The sequence below is a fragment of the Ictidomys tridecemlineatus genome, chromosome 7, assembly GCF_052094955.1.
Source record: "Ictidomys tridecemlineatus isolate mIctTri1 chromosome 7, mIctTri1.hap1, whole genome shotgun sequence".
Taxonomy (NCBI): Eukaryota; Metazoa; Chordata; class Mammalia; order Rodentia; family Sciuridae; genus Ictidomys; species Ictidomys tridecemlineatus.
In genome coordinates this window covers 5,071,616-5,094,721 of record NC_135483.1, presented here as the reverse complement: position 1 = coordinate 5,094,721, position 23,106 = coordinate 5,071,616, and the positions used below count along the sequence as shown (strand labels likewise).

Here is a 23,106-nt window from a genome sequence, read left to right as displayed (position 1 = left end):
AAAGTTGGGTTGCCTATGTGTCTGGGTTTGCTAGTGCTATTCTGACAAAATAGCAGAGTGGGTGGCATAAGCAACAGACATTTATTTTCCAAAGCTCCAAGGCTGAAAGTTCAAGGTTAAGGTGGCAGCACATTAGTTCCTGGTGTGGGCTCTCTTCGTGGCTTGCAGACGGCACCTTTGGGCTATGTCCTCACAAAATTCTCTCTTTGTGCATGAAAGAGAGAGATGGATCTCAGAGATTAAAAAAATGCCTATTTCTCTTCTTCAAATTTTATTTTTTAATTTAAATTATTTTAATTGCCACATAAAAACATAAAATTATATACGTTAGTGAGGTACCGTGTAATGTTTTGATACATGCATACATTGTGTAATCAGGTTAATTGGATTGACTTCCTCAGACATTTATCACTTTTTTAGTGGTGAAAACACTCGAGACCCTCCCTTCTAGGCTGTTGAGAGACTAGCCCCAGTGGCTAGCTGCAGTCCCCCACGGTGCAGTAGCAGACTCGAACCTCTGCTCCCAGCCAACTGCAGTGCAGCACCTGCTGATCAACCTTCTCCCATCCTGCCCTGCCCTCTGCTCCCCCAGCCTCTGGTAACCAGCATTCTACTCTCTGTTTCATAAGATCAACTTTATCATATACAACATGAGTTGGGGGGGGGCACAGTTCAGTTCCTCACAGCAGGTGTCCCAACAGGCAGTGGCAAGGGGCTTGCGAGAAAGAACTCTGAAACTCAAGAGCGTCACAAGGACCAAGGATTCACTCCACTGTGCTCACTCTCACCAAGACCTGGAGATTAATCAGTGCCGGAGCCTTCTCCCAGAGTTGGGAAACAGGTTTCTGATAGCCATTTCACAATTCTGTGGTCAAAATTAAGTGATGTAGTACAGACATGTTATTTCTTCATAGTGGGGGTGTGCGATTACTATTAATTTTCTTCTGAAGCACAGCTCTGTCAAGCATAACTGCCTTTTGAAATTGCCATTTCTTCATCGGATGTGATGTATTTCACATATCACTCTCACATTACATCATTTTAATCTGAAATTAGAATAAAGAGGGGTTGTGTTTCTCTGTCAACATTAAGAAGTCTGAGTACATGCTCTGAAAGTGTAAAGTAGAATTTGAAAAATAAGTTCTAGAAGCAGGGGGAGAAACTTGTAGTCTTTGGAAATGTTCTTAAAAATTTAAGTCCCTTACAACCTATTAATTGTGTTATTCGTGGCACATCCTCCTGGTATTTTCCCAAGTAACGGGTAGGAAAGAGCTAATCCATTCAGGTAGATGGAGCGTAGACTTCTCACCTGTGTTCCAGTTGCAAAGTCCTTTGTTAATTTCCATGCCCATGAAACTGAGTAATATTCTCTTGGTCAAAACGGAACGACTGTTAATTTCAAGGAACAAAGAACCACTGAAATGGCTACTCTTCCAAATCCAAAGTAGAATATAATCCTGAAGTTAACCTTAGGTGAATGCTTTCAAAGACACATAATAAATCATGTGGGACAAGGTGTGCAGGCTGGGCTGGGGTGGTGGCAAAAAAAATCCTACGATTTAAGGTCAAGTTAAAAGTGAGAGGCAAAGACACAGAGATGCAGAGGAGAGGATAAACCCCTAACAGGGAAGCTGCAGTTTGTTAGGTAACTGGGAGCATTTCTGCTTTTATCTGAAGACACGTCCAGGTCCAGCCTGCTTCATATCAGAACTCACACGCTGCTCTGAGTCTGCTTGACAGGTTTATCATGGGTTTGTTCCACTCACAGTAACATTGACACGCGTGCTCTTACCCCATCTGTGCAGCAGTCGGGGTGTGGACGATCATGTGTGTGGATGGACACCCAGACTACCCTTCTCTCTGCAGAGGGAGGGCTAAGGTCCCCCCTGCTCTCCAAAAACCACATTCCAGACAAAATTCAAGTGTTCACGGGGTCAGAACAAGAGGATGTGCTAACTCTTGTCCTTGATATGTCATACAACCTTTTCTCTACATAGTACAGAATATTCTCTTAAAACATAACATATTCAAGATTATAAGAAATACTAATTTTTGTCTTGTATCATCTCTAAAGTGCACCTCACAGTTGTCGTCAAATGCATTCCACTCTTCTGCTTACTTTTCTGTTTGATGAAGAGTAAGTCAGGGGCTGGGTGGTGGCTCAGGGGCAGAACGGTTGCCTTGCATATGTAAGGTACTGGGTTCCATCCTCAAAAATAAATAAAATAAAAGGATTGTTTCCATCTACAATTAAAAAAATCAAAAATAAATAAATAAAAGAATGTCAGACTTCACAGCAGGCTCAGAGGTCCTGTCCCGCCACTCTGCCCTCAGCCCTCCCCGGTCACCACTGCTCACCACCAGCCAGGCTCTGACACTGGCTCACCTCTGTCCTTCCCTAGGAAGCCTGCGCTGGGTATCCCAGGTTTAGAGATTTCTTCCCTGGTCTTCAAGTTACTCCGTGTTTTCATTGTTCCGGCCTCGCTGCCACCTCCTCACAGCCCTTCCTTGGCCGCCCATGAAGGACACGACCCGCAACACACACCTTTGATAACTCAGGTGAAATTCACCTCACATAATGGGGAACGTTTCACAATGTACAGTTCAGTGACATTTCGTAAATTCACAATTTAGTACAACCACCGTGTCTATCAAGTCCCCAAACACTATTACTGCCTCCAATAAAAACCCCTTGACCAACTAGGCAGTGACCCCCCTCCCCTGCCCGGAAGCAGCATTTTCACTCCTGGTTGGTCTTCAGATACGACAGTAGGCGGGTGGGGGCTGACCAGTCTCTCCAGACTTCAAGAAGGAGGACTGGGGTGGGATTCCACTTAGCAGATACTCACAGGTCTTCCCCTTTTGGAGATGCTAAGCCAGTCCTTCACTTTGTATCAGGAGATTGACTTTGGCTATTGAGGCAGCAACAGCTTGGTCACGGATGTCCTGCTGAAGACCTGAGGGCATCTGTGGTTGGTACAGTACAAATTCTGGACTCATGTCCATGCCTGTTACATACAAGTTAACCAGCAGATCATGAGACCCCGTGTCTTGGTCTTGAATAGCTTTGTGGGAACTGAGGCGGACAGCAGTTTTCACACTGATCTGTAAAGGGAACAAGGGGCACACACTGAGAGGAGCTAGACCTGGGAGCAGTGGACGGTCCTGGGTGAACTTGAGGCCTGACCCTATGTCCAGCTGCTAACAGGACAGTGAGGGCAGTGAGGAAGGGTGACACAAGCCCTTTGTGGGCTCAGGGACACCTGGAGATATGAACCAAAGGACTGCAATTTTGCATTCCCGCAACTGTAACTGTAATAACAAAGAGATGCAAGTTTAATTTGTAGCTCTGAGCTCACCAAGCCTGATCCAAAGTTAAGACGGGAAGGCTGGTGGAGGAAGCCACACCCAGAACCCATGGATCCCTAAGTGAGGCTGAGGGTTGGGCTTGAACACCAGCACACTGAGGTTGAATCCTGTCGGAGCCTGTCTGTGGCTGGATGCTCTTAGGGCTTCCTCCACCACCACAGGGAATAACCATGTCTATGTTAAACATAGAGAAAATAAAATCAAGCAACTAGAGTGGCGTCTGGCACTCCACATCATCACTTTGTCTCTGCACCTTCCTCCTGGGGGAAACTCAACCTCTTTCTTTTCTCAGCTGGGAGGGCGGAGGGACAAGACCAATCTAGATGGAAACAATGCACATCGCAAAAATCTGGAAAAAGGGATTGCTAGATGATCAAGGAGACAGATAAGTCCCCCCTGACTCAAGCCTGACACAATGTACATATCTGCTGAAATACCACGAAACCCCATTATCCTATACAATTTACATTTCTATATGTCAGTTAAAAAGTAAAGTAAAAATAAAAAATAAGGGGAAACAATAGAGAGCCTCACATTTTGCAAGGAATATATATATATATTACAAAAATGTTGATTTCCAGTGATTTCTTACCATTTGCTAAACTTTCTTGAAAGCTGTGGTCTGACAGCCTTTGCATTCATACACATTACAAAGCCTCTTCAAGGGGTTGGAATATATAGCTGATCCCTTAAAAATGGCCTTCTGCCTTTCTACTTAGATTGCATAAAGTAAATTAAGACTCAAGTATTTTTAAAATGTTTTTATATGGATTGAAATATTGCAAGTACCCAGTTTTCTTATTATGGTAATGTGTAAGCAGTAAGCACACACAGAGGTTTTTGCAATTAAACAGAAATCCATCATGTTTCCTTGTGAAAACAGCTGCCTGTGCAGGTGAGTTGGTGGACAAGAAGGAGCAAGGGCTGTTTCTCTGTGACCAGGCTGGCCAGAGCCTGTGGGCCATTTCTGCTGCCTTTATAATAACATCCTCCTAAGAGGTGGGTAGTGGGCTCTCCCAGTCTCTTCCCGCTCAGGATATTTCATTGAAGCAATTTCCCACAGACCTCTAGGAACTGTGACTTTGATGGCAGAATTCTAATCATTTATACAGAAAATTGCTGGGAATATTTCAAGAGAAATCAATACTTAAATTAATTTATATCTTTATTAACCTCCTTTTCTGGGCCCATATATGCTTAGACAGTGCATACTCAAGGAAAGCCATATTATAAAACATCCGCAATTCTTCTTACTCATCACACACCTCCACAAGAAGCATGCGGGAAACTTCTCCCTAATCAGGCACTTTCGGTGGACCTCAAATTAACCTGTTCCCACAAAATTTCATTTGATCATGAGAATAACTAGAAAATGTGTATTACCCTTATTTTGCAAATGAGAGGGCATTTGCTGAGATGTTTAAGGACTTGCTGGGAACCTCACAGGCATCATCCATGGTGGATATGAAAAGCAAGCACAGGTTCCTGAACCAGATAAGAATCGCATCCTCTTCACTATGGTGCCCGTCTCCAAAGGAGGAACTTGAAAGTGGAAGGGACCTCAGAAGCAGCGCCACTTCCTGGGGTGAACTGAAGCTCAGAGCTGTGATGTGGTCTTTTTTTTCACCCTGAAGTCACTTGGACAAAACGCGGCAAAGCCAGGATCAGAACTCTCCCGTCCCCGGTGCCACCTCCATGGCTCCACTGCAGGCTCCCTCACTGTGGGGCACGGCTCTCCTTTAGAGCCAGGTTATGCCCTGCTGGCCCGCTCCTGTGAGCTCATTGCTGCACCCAGGCTGCCAAGGCCTCTCTTTGATCTCTGGAACCCAAGAATCACTGAAGAAACTGCTGTGAAGCTGTGTTTCCTCCGTCTTTTGAAAGAGCTGATCTGAGAGGAGCCACTGAAGCAAGGAGGTCAGAGGGTAGACTTGAAACAGGACGCACAGCTGGAGAGGGCGGAGTCCTGGAAAGCAGGAAAGGCTCTGCAGGAAACAGGGTGTGGCAAGGGCCTGGTGCCTGGGGGGCACACTCAGGAGGTGTGGGGTGCTCCTCCAGGGGAGGGTGTGGCAGTCTGGGCCTCCCTGGGATGCCCTGGAGGTGGGAGCCCCGTCCTGGGCCACTGTGTCTTGATTCTTAGTAGCCAGGCCAATCTGCCTCTCAAGTCTTGCTATCCAGTTCCTCCACTTTGCTCAAGCCTGTGCTCCCACAGTCACCCCAGGACCTTGCCTCCACACCTAGGTTAGCACAGACTTCTCTGTCTTCCAACACTTCACCCCCTTCCTTCACCGTGCTCCCCACCAACACAGGCACACTTCACTTTGAAGACATGCCTCACCTGAACCTTCTGAAGAGCGGTAGACAGTCTTGCAGGGATACAACCTGCCATCTCTGCCACCAACCTCATGACTCAAACTGTTGGGTTTGAATTTGCATCATTCAAAGTGATTTGGAATGGAACTACCATTTGATCCAGTTATCCCACTCCTTGGCATATACCCAAAGGACTTAAAACCAGCAGACTATAGTGACACAAACACATTAATGTTTATAGCAGCTCAATTCACAATAGTTAAGCTATGGAACCAATCTAGGTGCCCTTTACAGATGAATGGATAAAGAAAAAGTGGTATCTATACACAATGGAATATTACTCAGCCATAAAGAAGAATGAAATTATGCCATTTGCTGTAAACGAATAAAATGGAGACTACCAAGCTAACTAAAATAAGCCAGTCCCCAAAAATGAAAGGCTGAATGTTATCTCTGATATGTGGATGCTAGCACACAATAGGGGGAGAGGGACAGAAGAATAGAAGTTCATTGTATTAGACAAGGGAGAATGAGGGGAAGGGAGGGGAATGGGAATAGGAAAGACAGTAGAATGAATCAGACATAACTTCCTGTGTTCAGATATAATACACGACCGGAGTAACCACATCATGTACAACCACAAGAATAGGAAGTTACACACCATGTCTATATAATATATCAAAACACATTCTACAGTCATGTGTAACTAGTAAATAAATAAATAAATAAATTTAAATTTTTTAAAAGAGATATTTGAATCCTTTTAAAAACTCCTTTTTAAAAATATACTTGTTCTCTTCTGCCCTCTTTTAGAGGTGGGAAAGTTGTTCAGGCCCTATCCATTGATTCTCCTTCTCTGAGCAGACATTCTACTAAATGAACTACCAGGCATTAAGGAGCTCAACTGAGAATCCTAAAGATCCTCTTAAAGTGACTTTCCTCTCTGTCCCCCCCCCCAACCCAATCTGTTACCAATTCCAGCACATTAATTCTGGAAAACAAAAGGAAGACTTGGCATCCTTTTACAGATCTGGGTGATTGGGGGAGGTGTGACCCTCAGAGCAGATGTGTTCCGACTGGACTATTCGGATGAGGAATGGGAACAAGTCTTCCAGAGCCTAATACACCAAGTCAGCATCTTGAACCTAGGCCTTGAAGGGTTACAACCTCTTGATCCTTGAAACAGTCATTTCTTCCCCTTTCAATTCAGAGTCATTTCTGAAATTGTTTAAGTGTTAGCTGACCCTGATCTCCTGCTCTTAGGCATAAAGGAGTGAGCATCTTATCTATGCCCAGTGACCACCCAACTGACAGGTATTGAACATCTATTGTCCCGGGAGGTATGCTAAGCATTTTATGTGTTTTGATTCATTCAGCTTTCACACCAAATCTAGGAAACGGACACAGGTGAAGAGACTGAGACTCACCAGTTAAATAATCTGCTCCAGGTCAGAATTAATAAGTGACATTTCACAGGGAAGAAGAGTGAGCTCAGCGTACTTAAGTGACTTGTCCAAATGTAAACAACAAAAAAAGTAGTCAAGGCAAGATTCAGCCCATGTAAGGGTGGTTCAAATGCCCAAACTCTCTGCAAGATAACAAGATTCAGGAGGGCCTGGACGTCTTGTGCTCCTGTGAGATGAAGTCCGTTTTGTTCATTTCCTCCAGGAAGCTGGTATTGAGGCAGGAGGTCAGTGTGTGTGCAGAGCAAAGCCAAGGCAGGAGCAGGGCTGCGACTGGGATAAGACGCTCCAGATCAAGAACCACAGAGGTTGGGGAGAGGAGGGGTGGGTGCAGGAACCTTGGACAGTTCCAACACTCTCCTTCACTTTCCACATGCAGCAACATGTTCCTGATGATCACTTTCATTGCTTCAGTGGAGAAAAGCCAATGGCTGTGTTCAACTAGTTGAAAGGACAGTAGGGTTGGACATTGGCACCAAGGACAATTGGGAAATTATAAGACTGTAAAGACCTCGCCGGCTTTGTCCACAGACATTGCAGAGCAAAGTTGGTTTTATAAGCAGTCTAATTCCTGGACCTCACACTCAAATCTTCCAGCTGTGCTTCTTTACTGAAATCAAGCAGTGTCTTACTGACCATGATGAAGGACAGCAGAAAACCTTGTGCATGAGCCAGACCCCACAGGTCCGGCACTAGCTCTGTGGGCCCTGGCAGCCCACCACGGATGGAATAATGAGAGTGTTAGTAAGATGGGTGTGTGCTGGGGGCTGAGAGGGTGGGCGCTGAGCGATTCAATACAGACCACCAGGGTCAGCTGGTGATCACAACCAACTGGAGCTCCCACCGTGAGGTGGGAAAGGAAAGCATTGCTCCCTCCTAACCAATCAGAAGGAAAGGAACAGAAAGCCCACTGTTTCTACTGTAAGAGATGCAGGAGGGGATGGGAGGGGTAACTACGCATATGGATCAGAGGGATTCTGATGCCTAGGTGAGGAAAAGTGAACCAACTGTGGTTTGATGTTAGAGAGCTGCCACTGACCTCCAGATGCTGAAGGAGGACAGACCACTGGAGAAGACAGACGGAAGCTGACTTTCAGAGCTCCTCTCCAGGGTTTCCAGGTAGCAAAACTGCACTCAGCAGTTGCTAATCTGAGTTGCAGAACCCCACAGAAGTCCATAAATTGGAATCAGAACTTAGAAAAGATTTAAGTTGCATATCAAGTATGTGCTTATTAATACATATACTTTTATGGGGGAGACAAGTTCAGAGATTTCATGGATTTCTGAAAGGAAATAGAGTCCCCAAATCTTGAAGAAACACTCATCCTAAAAGTATTCAGACATTGGTTTCTATTTCTTTTCCCCCTTTGTCTGATTTCATCTTCAGGAACTGGGCATTGTTTTGTTTGTTTTTTGTTTTTGTTTTGTTGTTGTTGTTCTTCTTAATTATACATGATAATAGAATGTATTTTGACATATTATAAGTATGTCATGATAAGTAAATATCATGCTGAGTGAAATACACCAATCCCAAAAAACAAAGTCTGAATGTTTTCTTTGCTATGTGGATGCTAACTCACAATAAAGAACTGGACATTCTCATCCCAGCAAGATTCTTGCAGCTCAGAACTCTTTGTGCCAGCCCTTTGGGCCTACTGGGACCGGCGGAGCTTGTAGAATAGAGGTCTCAGGAGCATGTCCGGATGGTCTCAGACTCCTGCTGCCTGCCTGCACCCCTTCCTCTAAATGTTCTATATCCTTTGCCTTTAAACAAAGCCTAGCATGAATGTGCTCTATGGAGTCTGCTGAAGCCTTTCAAACTTCTAAACTGAGAAATCCTTTCCGAGTGCAGCTCCTGACCTGTGAGTTTGACCAGCTTTGGCCATAGTTATGGCCACGGGCTGTTCATGGATGTGATGCAGAGTTGTGAAAGGTGCTTGAACACCAGGGCTTGGCAGCCCCTATTTTGAGGTCACTCGTTGCCATGAGGACATTCTGGGAGTAGCATGGTGAGGGGAAAATGGCAGGAGTAGAGTTGGCTCAAGCCCTTGCCTCAGCCAAGGGGAGCCTCATCCAGTGCCAGGAACCAACCCCGCTCCTCCAAGAGAGCTCAGTCGGTCAACCGAGCCCCCAGTGCAACCCAGCAGCCCCCAGACAGACGAGCAAACACTCTACTGCCAAGTGCCCTGAGGGTCTGGAGATGTTTCTTATAGCAATAAATAAGAAATGCAGAGGGTCTACACCAGCCTGAGGGGTCAGGATGTTACAGGAGTGTGGTTGCTAATTGACAGCATCATCAAAAGCCCTGCGGTGAGGGTCCTCAATTAAACCTAGATTTGTGCCTGTGAGAGTGGACCTAGACGTGAGAAATCCACGGCCATAGGTGCTCCTACTTTAGTAGCCGCTTTCATGAATAGAAGCCATTTTTTTCTCAAAATAATTTATGTTAATATTGTATACTCACACAATAGATATAGTCATATACGAGGAAACCAATTTCAATACTAAAATAAATAGAGTGGAAAAATAACTTTCCTCCCCACCTGGTAAATAAGTCTCTTGCTTTTAAGGCAATCAGTTTTGCCAGTTTCTTTGTAATTTCACTCTTTATCAAGGCGATTAGCAACCAGCTTCCACTCTAAGAAATGCCACACGGCTCTTCCACAAACGCACCCTCTAGGTGTATAAAACTGCAAAAGCTGGATCCGGCGACTCTGTCACCACCTGCAGTGTCTTTCTCTATGGTGTCTCTTTAGTCTCAGCCCAAAATGATTACTCTCTCAGAAAGCCACCCAAGTGGAGAGGAACTGGGCCTCTCTGCCTCTCCTTGCTCATCTGGCTGAAATGCAATGGTGGGGCGGGCAGCCCTTTGTACCCTGCAGGTCTCCTTTCCAGTTTGTGACAGGCACTATGCCATGGCACGTCAGGGAAAGCAACAAAGCCGAACTGCCGAGGCTCCCAACACTGGACAGCTTCTGGGAGGCAGTGGCAGCGTGCAGTCCGTCCCGGCTCTCCAGAGGAGTCTCCAGGAGCAAGGGCATCCTGGCCCTCGGCAGGGTGACCACTGGGCCTCCATGGCGCTGGGCCCTGCTTCTCACACATACATGATCAGGCTCACATGGTTACACGTGTGTTACCCCCACCCACATAGATACAGCCTGACAAATTACCTGATCCACGCTGAGAACAGAGCAGAATCAACTTGACAGGGTTATTTTGGTGCCACGCACAGGTGTCAAAGGATTTCTCTCCTCCTCCTCTCAGTTACCTGCTGTGAGATTTGGGCTCTGATGCCTGACTCCCCTGGGTATTGGGTTTTCCATCAATACCGTGGAGAGAGCATGGTAGTCCCCTAACAAGTCTCTATTGAACAGTGATGATGCTGACCACTGAGGAAACGAAGGCTATAAATATGGACACTGGTCGCTCCCTTCCAGGATCAGCAAAGGACACAGAATTTCATGAAGTCAGCCTCCGCAGTCAAACAGATGGGGGCTGCGATGGTGGAAGTGGGTGGGGCTCCAGAGCAGAGAGGGTTCTAACTACACTTCCCCGGGAGAAAGGACCAGAGTCCTGCAGCACGGTTCACAGATTCACCGGCAATGGGGAGTGTGGAACTGCTTCGAGGCTCCTGGAAGGGACCTCTTTAATAGAGTCAGTTACAACTCTTCGCGGGCTCCATCTTTCCTATTAAAAACAGAGTCTCCAAGGAAGAAGTCAGAGTCTGTGATGAAACGTCCCAGGAGAGGTCCCTTCAGGAAGCAAGGCCTCCCCAGCACGCGCTCTGTCTACAGTGGCTCCTCCTTGCTTTGTAATTCTGCTCCCTCCAGGTGCCCTCAGAAATCTACCAACCAGAGCTTCAGGTTCTGTCCTGGGAAAAGGAGAACCCAGAGCCGAATGGGGAGCCGGCAGCTCCTGGGAATCCCCCCAGGGCCTCCAGCAGGCCGGTTCCCCACACGGCCCCTCCACCACCACCTCACTGTGTTGCCCATCCTTGCTCCTCCTGGCCGTACTTACCAGTCTCAATTCTGTGCTTACAACTGAGCAAGAACAGAGGGCTTTCCAAAAATAGTTGTGTAATAGGTAGCTGCCCTTGGAGGTTCTTGAGCACACTGCACAATGGAAACTGGTGAGTGAGGAGAAGGGCTGGTGCAGACTGCATCCAGGGAAGGGCTCCAGTCTCCTGGGTCCTTGCACCGGGCCCAGCGAGGGGGGGACAGGTGAGAGCAGTCGTCTTAGGAAGGAGAGTCTACTAAAATTTGTAGACAATTTGTCCCTTGTTTAGAAGGGTTGGTGCCACTATATGGGAATCTGCATCTTACGTACAATCTCCCTTAGAAAATAACCTAAAGGCATCCAGGTACGGCCAGACCACCATGTTTTGCCTTTGTTGTCATAGGAACAGATGAGACTTAGTGACTGATCCCATCATACCTGTGTAAGGTGGACACAGCCCGTGTTCCTATCCTGGATGTACAGTGCACATCCTTTCTGTATGTCCTGATAAGGCTAGGACTACCTGCCACATCCAACTCCTGTGTACTATATTATTTACCTGTGTTGTTCTTGGTACTGGGTATTGAATGCAGGGCTGCATTATCATTGAGCTACATCTCCAGTCTTTTTTTTTTTTTTACTTTTTATAATATTTATTTTTTAGTTGTAGATGGATATAATCTTTATTTTATGTGGTGTTGAGGATTGAACCCAGGACCTCCACGTGCTAGGCAAGCACTCTACCACTGAGCCACAACCCCAGCCCCTACTTATTTATTCTTATTTTGAGATAAGGTCTCACGAAGTTGCCCATGCTGACCTTTAACTTGATGATTCTCCCGTCTCACTCGCCTCCTGAGTTGCTGGGAATCCAGGCGTGTGCCCTCGTACCTGGAGTCTGTAGACCTACGTTTATGTGTATGGGACTCTACGTGTTCACTTGTTGTTGTTGTTGTTCCACGTCCCTTGAATAGAGGAGAGAAGGGTCATGAGCAAGGCACAGAAGAGTTCCAAGGGGACATCATCACAGGCCACGAGTCTCATCCTAGACAGTAAATGATGTAACTAAAAGAAGGGTCAGAAATGCCTTCTGCTTGCAAATATGCACACTAGTTGGGGCCCGCAGGAAGTCTGGGTTCTAGTCCAGGTACAGTTCCCTCTCCCCCACCCTCCATCTCTAAAGAAGCAGACCGGCTCTGGAATCAGGGCTCCCGTGTGGCGGCCACGTCCACCTGTGGTAGACAGCTGTCTTCCTATCTACTGAAGGGCCCCACTGCTTCCAGGAAATCAGGTACTTTGGTCAGCTTCTGTCCTTTGGCTGTTCTGAAATTTCCATCTTATTCCAATCAAAGAAACCAGAGCATGGTTGATCTTTCGGGAGAGGCGACAGTCGTAATTTGGGGATCTTTTAAAGGAACTCTTTTATTTTCCCCTGAGGTGGGTAGAGGGTAATTTGTCTTTTGTTTAGGGAAGCTCCAGAGGCAAAAAGGTATTTCATATCTCCAGCTCATATATTTTCCCCTTTGCTCTCTGGTCTAAAAGGGAAACTCCTGACAATTTTCCTGATATGGACATGCAAAGGGCCTGTCATGGTGGGCACAATGCCCCCCTTGGAATTGAAATGAATGCTGGACCTGAGGATTGTAGGCAGTTAATTTAGGATGGAAGATTTCTGCTAGTCGGATCATTTGGAGCTCATCTTTGAGAGAGCAGGCTGTTTTTTAATGTTTAATTGGGAAGCTGAAGTCTGTCATTTATGTTAAAAAGTGAAGGGTTTGGGGATGGGAGGGGCTCCGAATATGTCACCTGTGGAAAGACCACCTTGCTTGCTCGTTTCCCTGCCGTTTGGGAAAGCTATTATAGGCTCTCCTGTGAGACATTTAAAACCTCTTCAATCATCTTTCTGCAAGTTCCAAAATTTGCCCCAATTACATTGTCAGGCGGGGAGACATCGTGACAAATGCCTCCCAGGGGTGAGCCTCCGACACCCAGCCCCCCGCCTCACCGCGTGCTGTGGCCCCAGGAAGCCAGGCGAGGACACGGGGTCCTAGCCTGACCCCAGAGTCTGGAGAGGAATGTCGCCAGCCACCTCAGCAGCACCCCAGGAGCCCATGCTTGGTCTCAGCAGGCCCCGCATGGCAGGCACGTCAGGGGTGAGGGTCCAGGCCACCTTGGGTTACCCGCAAATCCACAGTGACCTTGGGCAACGGAAGACAAGACTTGGCATTCCTGAGGGGGCTTCTGGGAGGGTCTGGGGAGCAGTGTGCCTCAGCCCCTCACAGTGGCCCTGCTCTACCCAGAGTTCCCAGCCTTGGACGGGCGGCACGGCCCTGGCTCATGCTCCTGTCACCCTCCACTCTGGGGGTGGCCCCTTTGGGAAGCAGGCGAGTCTGCCCTGTTGGACTGTGGGCCTGGTCTCTCCACAGGCACGTGAGTCTTCTTTTCAAGCTCCAGTGCAACCTATCCAAAGAGACGCTTCTCTCTATTTTGGCCCTTAGAGTCAGTGAGGCTGAACCATTGAACCACCCAACTTCCCACGGCTCTCAGAAGGACAGGTGGGTAGGGTCTCCAGGGCACAAAGCAGCTGCTCAGTGCCTCCCCGCACCTTACTTCACCATGCCGTAAGTCAGCGATTGCTGTCTTCACTCCTCCCTAAGGGTGACACTTTCCAGTGTTATTACTGTGAAATTTAACTTCATTTCATTAGATATATGTTTTTCCCAACCATGAAGCTACTGAAATCAATACAAAACAGAATATGGTGCAGTCTGTTGCCAGAAATAAGGTGTAAACAACCCATTTAATAGTCTGCATTAAAAATTTCAACTTTAATGTGAACCACCCTGGAGGATCCCTTACCAGCCGAGCTGCCTGGGCAATCCGACCCACTCCTTGAGATTCTGGTTCTCCTGAAAAATTGATATACCGCCCACTTCCACAACAGAGCTGGAGGCAATAGAGGCTGGTGAGCAGCCATGCTGGTAATGACTCCACCTTATGGGGTTGGAGGCCCTCTGAAGGAGGTGGATGGGACTGCCAGTCCACATGCCAGTCTAACCAGTATGTACACCCAGAACTAGATAAAAGATTTCAGATCCAGGATTTCTGATTTGGGCTGAAATATTTAATGAAAACTAATAATGTAGAGAGTCTTATAACGATGGAATTTGGATCAGAGATACATAAAAGGAAAGAGACTTTGAATGTTCTTAAAGAGTAGCTGCCATTTCTCGTGGGATGAGAACATCAACAGTAGAGAAGGGCTAGAAATCAACAACATCCACTGTTGCAGGTGTCAGACCTCAAATAAGGCTCAACGGGACATGCTGCCCCAAGACCTGCTGAAATGACCTCACGACCCACCTGCCCCTGTGCTCTGTTCCCAGGGACAAGGCTCCTTGCCAAACACCCTCTGTAGAAAGGGACAAGGGACGAGGCATGTGTTTGCTTAGGATTGAATAACTGGTTCATCCCACGGGATGATGGAAACAAGCCAACCCCATCCTCCCCTGGCCAGAGGGGACATCCCACTCTAGCCAGGATACAAAACCTGTCTCCTGCAGCTTCCGGGGATGCACCCTGTTCTCAATTGTACTGCCCCGTGGTCCTCCTCCCCTGGGCTGTGAGTGTAGATGGCTATGACCCATGCACATGTGTTTGGCCACCTCTAGGACCCGGGTGGAAACTCTGGCTTACCAATGCACAGGAAGGGACTGAAATGACTGCTCTCTGATGGTTTTACACGTGCACATTTAATGTCATTTCCTGACTACCCGGATATTTTCCTTTCAAAACTGCTTGTTTTAAAGAGAACCTTAATATAATTTGAAGACAGAAAATTCAGCAATAGAAAGTTGGACTCCAACCCATGTTATTCATGAATATCCCCCATGACAATTAAACCTATTTGTATATGTGAACCCAAATGGAGGTATTTTTCAAATTTCAAATATTGCATTGCTAATAACCCCCTATTTTCATTAAAAATGATGAAAAAGTCACAAATTATTGGGCTAATTCAGTTAAAATAATGTATTTTCTACATCCTAACTTATTTCACATAGCATCATGCTGAATCCTGGATCTGAAATCATTACTAACTGATTCTCTTTTTTTTGGGGGGGGAGTGATAATAGTCAAATCATCTACCCATGGCTGAGAGTCTTCTTCCCCAAATATAAAGTAGTATTTAAACTGAAAACAGGCTTTTCAGCTTAGTATTCTGGTGAGCACTGACATGTCATCTAACTAAAACGTTCATCTGAAGTTTCAAGTACAGTGTGACCCTGGTGACCTAGGACAACCTCAAGAAGATGAAGAGGGGTTGTGTGCTTTGCTCTGACCACCATACATTGCCCAGAGGTTTTCTCTACTTGGCAGATGATGCCAGGTAGAGTCCTGGATGTGCTGAACTGACGGATTGAACAAGAACAAAAAGTAGGAAGGACAATCCAACGGGAAAGTACAGGAGAAGCACAGTCCTGATTGGACCCCTGCTGGCCACCCGGCTGGTGGAGCACCTCTGTGACTGCCCATGCCATTCTGCGGGGCTGGCCCTCCCTCACAGAGGGGCACCTTTGTTCTGGGCCTAGATTCGGTGGCTGCCACACTTTCAACACTGTTGGAGTCAAGCAAAATGACAGGCACAATCAGAGAGGCCATCTTCACCAGGGTCTGGTGCATTTCCCTTACTTATTCCTCTGTAAGGATCCTCGTCTCAGTTCCACTGATGGTTGGAAGATACCTGCTCTTCTTATTTGGTCTCCTCCTCAAATACACCCAAGGGCTCAATGGTGCTTTTCTAATTCAAAGGTCACATTTCTTCTTACACTTAACTCAGAACAAACAAATAAGCAAAGCAGTTTTGGTCACTCCATACAGAAGGACCCCATTTCTAGCATCACAGGTCCTCCTCACAGACACTTCTGAGCGCTGCTTCAGGGGAGTGCTGCCCCTGCTGCCTCTCCCTTCTCCATGTGGACGTGAGTGGACAAGAAGCCCCCCCTGCCCTGATCCGCTCCACGAGGAGATTGACTTATGGCAGAGATAAAAAGTGCCCATGACCCACATGTGAAAGACGAGTCCTCCTTAGCGGGGAGAAAGGCCAATCTGGCTTTTTTGGTCATGGGATCTTCCTGGCTGATGCCTGTGAAATCTTAGCTCTGTCCATCACTAGTTCAAACACTGGCATCTCTGGACCCAGAGACAGCTCCTTTGCAACTTGACCTTTGGGGTCCTAGACGAGAAAGGTCACAGGAGGAATGGTCAGTGTTATTTCCCTCCTCAGCAAGAATGAACAAACACATCCTCACTGGATCACGGACATTGAAATCAGTTAGTTTTGACTTGAATGTCTCTGTGGTCTAGAACACAGGTGCTTAGCTTGGTCTCTATCCACTGCAGGTGACAGACACTGTGCCTGCCCTGAGATCTAGAACATGGGTGCTTAGCTTGGCTCTCTGTCCACTGCGGCTGAGGGACACTGTGCCTGCCCTGAGGTCTAGAACATGGGTGCTTAGCTTGGTCTCTATCCACTGCAGGTGAGGGACACTGTGCCTGCTCTGAGGTCTAGAACATGGGTGCTTAGCTTGGTTCTATATCCACTGCGGCTGAGGGACACTGTGCCTGCTCTGAGGTCTAGAACATGGGTGCCTAGCTTGGTTTCTGTCCACTGCAGGTGGGGGACACTGTGCCTGCCCTGAGGTCTAGAACATGGGTGCTTAGCTTGGTCTCTATCCACTGCAGGTGACAGACACTGTGCCTGCCCTGAGATCTAGAACATGGGTGCTTAGCTTGGTTCTATATCCACTGCGGCTGAGGGACACTGTGCCTGCCCTGAGGTCTAGAACATGGGTGCTTAGCTTGGTCTCTATCCACTGCGGGTGACGGACACTGTGCCTGCCCTGAGATCTAGAACATGGGTGCTTAGCTTGGTTCTATATCCACTGCGGCTGAGGGACACTGTGCCTGCCCTGAGGTCTAGAACATGGGTGCTTAGCTTGGTCTCTATCCACTGCGGGTGCCAGACACTGTGCCTGCCCTGAGGTCTAGAACATGGGTGCTTAGCTTGGCTCTCTGTCCACTGCGGCTGAGGGACACTGTGCCTGTCCTGAGGTCTAGAACATGGGTACTTAGCTTGGTCTCTATCCACTGCAGGTGGGGGACACTGTGCCTGCCCTGAGGTCTAGAACATGGGTGCTTAGCTTGGTCTCTGTCCACTGCAGGTGGGGGACACTGTGCCTGCCCTGAGGTCTAGAACATGGGTGCTTAGCTTGGTCTCTGTCCACTGCAGGTGGGGGACACTATGCCTGCTCTGAGGTCTAGAACATGGGTGCCTAGCTTGGTCTCTATCCACTGCGGGTGCCGGACACTGTGCCTGCCCTGAGGTCTAGAACATGGGTGCTTAGCTTGGTCTCTGTCCACTGCGGGTGGGGGACACTGTGCCTGCTCTGAGGTCTAGAACATGGGTGCTTAGCTTGGTCTCTGTCCACTGCGGGTGACGGACACTGTGCCTGTCCTGAGGCCTAGAACATGGGTGCTTAGCTTGGCTCTCTGTCCACTGCGGGTGACGGACACTGTGCCTGTCGTGCTGTCAGTGACGCCTGTCAAACTTGGCAGCCCACGTGGAACAGCACACAAGGTAAGATCTGTTAGAGTCTGAGACATTCCCCACAGAAGGCCTGGAAGAGCTGTCCTGCAGAAGATGTCTGACCCCAAAGAGACAAACCATCAGCAGCATCCTAACACCCCGCTTCCTGAACATTTTTGGCTCTAATAAGAATCCCTCCCTCAATGGCACATGTCTGTCATTTATAATGGAAACCCATAGTACAATCATATCCACCTCATAGAGATCAACTAGAACCTTTGAAATCTGTAAACTAAAGTCGGGGTTCTTTTTCATATCTTTTACATACAGTCAATGCTTTCAACTACACATATTCTTTGCAGTGCCTCTATTTGGGGCTCCAATTAGATTGCAAACTATTAAAAGCCAAGAAGCCCGACCTCTCACTTCCAGTGTTCTTCTCTGTGGAGTCCACTATATTAAATGCATTAACCTAGCTGACCTTTGGTAAATATTGATTGAATCAAATTAAATGGAAGGACAACCCCTCTCAGTGTGGGATTTCAGAATTAAGAACATGGTGCCTATGGGGTGACCTTGGGGGCATATTTGCAGAGACTGGAGCATGGGATTGAGAAGAGTGGATTGTGTCCCCTGTAAGTTCAGCAGCTGAGGAGCTTTAATCCTCCAGTGCAAGGAAAGGGATGAAACAGGACAGTCATCCCGCAAATACCGAGCTCTGGTCAGCCAGGTCCCGAGTGTGTCCTCATCCCTGACCTCCCTTCCTTACAACCTGGGTACACTTGGGGTCCTGAGATCCCCGTGTGGAGAGACACGGCCATCCTGTATGGCCCCGAGTGTGCTCAGAACTCAACCTCTCACCTAGCCCCCGGATCGGCAGCCCCTTCCCTCACCACCCCACCTTGGTCCACTCCCGGTCACTCCACTGTAGACTGCCCTCCATCCTCATCCCCCGGACTCCTCACTCGAATCTCAGTATCTGAAACCTGGGCAGCGTCGCCGCATTGTCATTGAGATGATTGTGCCATGACCTCTAGACTTCTAGATCCCCCCAAAAGCAGGGCCAGCCTGTCCCCATCCCCTTGGCTACAGCAAGTCCCATGCTAACTCCGGCCACCCCCCACTGCAGCACGTCCCTCCCACCCCTGGGTGCTTGCGGGTGCTGATCCCGTACGTGGGCTGCCTGTGCCCTTCAGCTCCCCGGCACTCACTGCTCTTCTTCTATAACCACTGAGCATGGCCTCAGGAGGTGTCCATCCCACACCCCAGGCAGCAGCCAGCCGCCCACTGGAGCCTATGGAGCCTCTGTCACCGTGCCTGGTTGCTGTCCTTCTTCACTAGAGGTGACCTTTGTCTTTTCACTCTCAGTTTTCTGCCAGTGTTCTGGTCTCTTAGTGGCTCACAGTCTCTTCAGCTTTACTTCCACCCAGGGATCCCTGCGGTTTGCATCGAGTGTGCCTCAGGGACCCGTCAGTGTTCTCCTGATCTTCATCTCTATCATCTACTGATTGAAGCCATGAAGCCATGTTAAACTGTACTTTCTCATTCTACAAGGAGCTCACTAGTGTCCTTCAAAATATTATAGTAAAAATAGAAATAAATGTAATCATGTTGATTAATTAAACATCTAATTAACTTAATTTCGTTATGGTTAATGTTCAATAGGCCATTAAATCCTTTGTCCTTCTTCAGTCCCTACTCTGGAGTAAGTATGGAAAAGTCAGGCCCAGCCGTGACCTCACTGGGCACACAGCTACCTGGGACAAACAAACACACATTCAGAAGAGCTGGGGGTGGCACACTCCTTCCATCGTCTCCCCTTGACTCCCACTCCTCCTGAAGCCTCACGACTTCTCACCCAGAGCTTCAAGTGCAGCCACAGGCTGTCCACTAAATAAGCATGTAACAGTAGCTAGCTCTGCTCCTCCTCCCCGTCAGGACGCGCAGGAACTTGCTCAATTGACATTTGAGGACTGCTTTCCACTGAGAGGGTTCTGGGGAGGCTCTGAGGATGACAAACAAGGAAGGCAATGTCCTTGTCCTTGGAGAGCTTTACATTACCACGGGGGACCAAGATGTGCAATTAGGCCGGAGCGTGGCTGTGCGGTCAGGAGTCCTCTGGGTGATTACCTGAAGTGCGCTCTGCAGGACATGGCAGCTCTGCCAATCACAGGCAGGATTGTGGGACTTGCCCTGATGAGCTCTCAGCGTTCTCCTGAGCATGAGGGCCTGTTCCCTGGGGGAGCTCAGCCCTGCACACTGCCGGCTACCTTCTCATGTTACTCCCTCACTCACAAAGTGTACCATGGATCCCCTTCTGCACACACCTCGCACACTCAGACTACGGCATGTACCAACTAGCTGCACTCGGACTTCCTAGGGAATCCCAAACCAAGGCAGAGAAAAGAGGAGAGTTAAAATTTCACAGGTTGATAAATCAAGCAGTAGCAATACATCATTGGATTTTTTTTGCCTTATTTTTTTCAATCTTATACTAGGATAGTTAAAGAACAGGATAATACCATCAATAAATAAAAGAGTTTGTCAAAGAAAATAAAACTTTTTTACTCCTCTGGAAAAAAAGGAAGAAAGAAAGAAAAAGAGAAAGGAACAAGAAAAAAAGTTAAATGATGGAAATAACCCAATATCAGTGGAGGAATCAATAATTTTCAAAAGGTCCAAATGGACCTGCCTGTGTCCTTCACTGTGGACCAGCTGGAACCACCATTTGTCCAGGGGACTGTGCTCAGAACAACTGGCAGAAAAGGAAGTGTGTCTGTGTGGGGTGGAGAAGACCTTGGGGAGCAGGAGGAAGCCTTTCATCTGCAAGAACACAAAGTGCCTCAAGGGCTGGAGGGGCTTCAGTGGTCCTTGGGTGGTGGGTGCTGGGTCTGAAGACCTGAATGGTGTGGCTGAGAGTCAGAAGGAGGAGTCTAAGATGATGTTGCCCAAGTTTCTATTTTGGGTGATGGATGGATAATAATGTTGTTGTAAAGAATATATTATGTGACAGAAAAAGATTTAGAGGAAAATATAATGAGTGCCTGGGGAACTATGGAATTGAAATATTTAACTCTGCCGGGAACTCCGTGTGTGTGTGTGTGTGTGTGTGTGTGTGTGTGTGTGTGTAAAGGGAGACAGAGTGAGAAAGACAAAAAGAGAGAGACTAAAGTTCACTCTAGAACAGAGGTTCTTCATTGTGTGCTCTCCAACAGGAGCAACTGGATTCCCCCAGATCAGGGGATGTTCAGCCATGTGTAGAGACGACTTGGTTGCAGGTTGCTACTGGTATCTAGTAGGAAGAAGGCAGAGGACCAAGATGCTTCAAAACATCCTTATTTGGTCCAATAAATAATTATCCAGGGTTGAATGTCACCAGTGCAGAGGTTGAGAAAGTTTGTTGTACAATTAAAAAAAGAGGGCTGAAAGAAAACCAACCTTGGGTAAGGTATACCTAGATTCAAATCTCAGGTCACTTGTTCTGTGACCTTGAGAATGAGATTCATCTTCCTGGAGACTAAATTTCTATATCTAGGAACACGGAGATAATGCCATTGTTTTAAATACTGCTTGAAATTGTGTCTATTAAATGGTTGGATGCATAATAAATCCCTAAAATACCTCCTTTCCCCCCTTGTATCTAAAACCCATAAAGGGTTAATGAAGCAGGTCTTCAAACGGTATTGGCAGCTTACATTTGCCTTTCTGTTACACAGCTGTGTCCATGCCAGTTGCTGGGGCATGGAAAGTCTACAGAAGAGCTGATGTGGCACTTCCCCACCGCCATGAGTGATAAGCACCATCCTGGCTTGCAGGGGCCCCCCTCCCTGGAGCCCCACTTGTCCTCTGGCAGTAGCAAGGTGGGCTGGTCTCTCCGGTCAGTCTCCCAAACTGAACTGTGGGCCCGTTGAGCACCGTGTGCTTTAGGCAAACTCACATCCCACACGTCCTACTCCATATCACACTCCACCTGGGTCCACACAGGGCCAGACATCTGTACCCAAGCCGAAGGTGCATCTCATCCTGGGGCTCCTCTGGTCTTCACGTGCTGCTCTCGGGGCCAGATGGACCTTCTGCCTTCATGCCCTGTGACGTCCCCCTCCAGGTCTTTCACAGCTCATTTCAAGCCTCACAAGAGCTCCCCTCATCCCTCCAGCAGAATGTCACTCCCGTTCCGTTTCAATGACCTTTTTCACCTCCCCAAATCAGGGCTCGGCTCGCCCTGCCGTTGTCTCTGGCCTGCGTTGCTAAGGTGCTGTCGTCTTCTCTAGTCAGACTGCGAGCTCTCTGAGGCAGCGGAGGAAGTCACCCAATTCTCTACCTGTCTCCTGGAGAAATTTCTGTCACATGTTCTCCACACCATTTTGTTGAAGGCTGTTGGATGATTATAGTTTGGTCATCTCCTTTTTATGGTTTTCCATTGAAATAGTGGCACTTTGATAAAAGTCTGTTTTCAATGATCCTCTTAAGAGTGCCTCATTTCCCCAAGCCTCTCCTTCTCTGCTCTCGGTTCCCCTGATAACTGGTTTGGGGACCACTGCATGAGAGGCTTCATGTCCAGAGCACGGCTGCAGAGCAGGTAGGAGGGAGCACACTGCACTTTCTCTTCTTGACCTTAACCCTCAGAATTACTGTGAGATGATTCCAGGGGGTTCCGAAGAGAAAACTAGTGACATGGGGTGGGAGGTAGCTTGGTTGCATAGTATGTGGGAGGGCCTGGTTCAATCCTCAGAACCAGGAAGGAAGGGAGGGAGGGAGGGAGGGAGGAAAACCATCACATGTGTCTCACAGAAAGTGCTTCATCATCTCCAGCAGGTAAACATGGAGCCGGGGCTTGCCATCACTGGCTGGACCAATGTCTGCCTCAGGGACAGCTGCTCTCCTGGAGGACACTGAGCCAACCCTGCAGAGCTAGAACCCCGCCCCCCATTTTAACATCAGAAGGAGAAGCCAAGATCCCTTTGCCTAATCCTTTCCTGAGGAGGAAGGTTCCCCAAAGCAAGAGGGAGAACCATCACAGAGGTGGGTGTGTGTGTGAGTAAACTGCTTGGCACGTCAGTGGTGGGATCTGGACCAGGATTCAGCCCAAGGTCTCCCCCAGGGCCCTGTCTACTGCTCCAGGCTACTGACGAGGACTTTCTAATAAACACACCTCTCCGTGGCCCCTTTACTTCCCTAACCGCCAGCCTAACTGAGCCTATCTTTTGGAATTATTCCTGAATTCTCTCTTCCATGCTCTACATAAACCATCAGAATGGAAAACACGTTTCCTCCTCACATGCACTCGTCCCAGTGTGCGCCGTGCCTCCTGCAGAGTCTCCATGACCATTTGTCTTCCTCTCAGGGAGGGCTCAGCTCTCCTACTGAAGTATCCATACA

At 47.9% G+C, this 23,106-nt stretch overlaps 1 long non-coding RNA gene across 1 annotated transcript in view; it reads right to left on the bottom strand.

Moving 5' to 3' along the window:
• The window catches only part of LOC120892876 (uncharacterized), a 64,964-nt gene that overhangs the window by 30,433 nt on the left and 11,425 nt on the right, over window positions 1-23,106 (bottom strand). The window contains exon 3 of the long non-coding RNA XR_013423755.1: window positions 2,850-3,008. This is a non-coding gene — a long non-coding RNA (uncharacterized LOC120892876). The remainder of the gene's footprint in view (window positions 1-2,849; window positions 3,009-23,106) is intronic.